At 40.0% G+C, this 583-nt stretch overlaps 1 non-coding gene across 1 annotated transcript; it reads right to left on the bottom strand.

Moving 5' to 3' along the window:
* Positions 1-266: 266 nt before the first annotated feature.
* TRNAL-CAA lies at positions 267-350 on the bottom strand. The gene has a single exon. It is a non-coding gene; the product is annotated as a tRNA-Leu (tRNA).
* Between the last annotated feature and the right edge of the window lie 233 nt (positions 351-583).

The following is a 583-nucleotide window of genomic DNA, read 5'->3' as shown; positions in this document are numbered from 1 at the left end:
TTCCTTCTTCCTTCCTCGCTATTCTTTTGTCTTGGTTTTTTTTGTTGTTGTTGTTCTCTTGATAGCATTTTTGGTACTATGCGCTTCTATTGGGCTTTTTTTTTTGGGAGAGGGGGGAGTGCTTTCTTACAGGAGCCTCTTAATGAACGAGAGGGCCTTTAGTAGGAGTGTAATGGGCCTTCTTTATGTTTTGGACGGATTTAAAAGATGAAATCATTCAAATCCAGATTTGCAACATCGTAAAACAAAGAGTTAAAAGAAAACAGTGTCAGAAGTGGGATTTGAACCCACGCCCTCTTTCGAAGACCAGAACTTGAGTCTGGCGCCTTAGACCACTCGGCCATCCTGACATTGGTGCAAGAAGGATTTGTATTCTTCTATAGCTATAGGAGAATCGGGATTAAAGTACAAGGGAAAAATCAACAAAACAGAGAAATATTATGAGTCATATGAACACAACTTTTAGTTCACTCGTTACAAAAGGAATTTACCCCCGCAACGGCGTCGCTCAAACAAAAACCAAAAACAAAAAAAAAAAAAGGTACCACGACCATCATAATGAGCCCTAACGAGCTGAGCAAAC

Source organism: Tarenaya hassleriana, unplaced genomic scaffold (genome assembly GCF_000463585.1).
Source record: "Tarenaya hassleriana unplaced genomic scaffold, ASM46358v1 Cleome1, whole genome shotgun sequence".
In the NCBI taxonomy this organism is placed as follows: Eukaryota; Viridiplantae; Streptophyta; class Magnoliopsida; order Brassicales; family Cleomaceae; genus Tarenaya; species Tarenaya hassleriana.
Note: the sequence above shows the minus strand (reverse complement) of the source record. Positions and strands in the feature narration are given on the sequence as shown.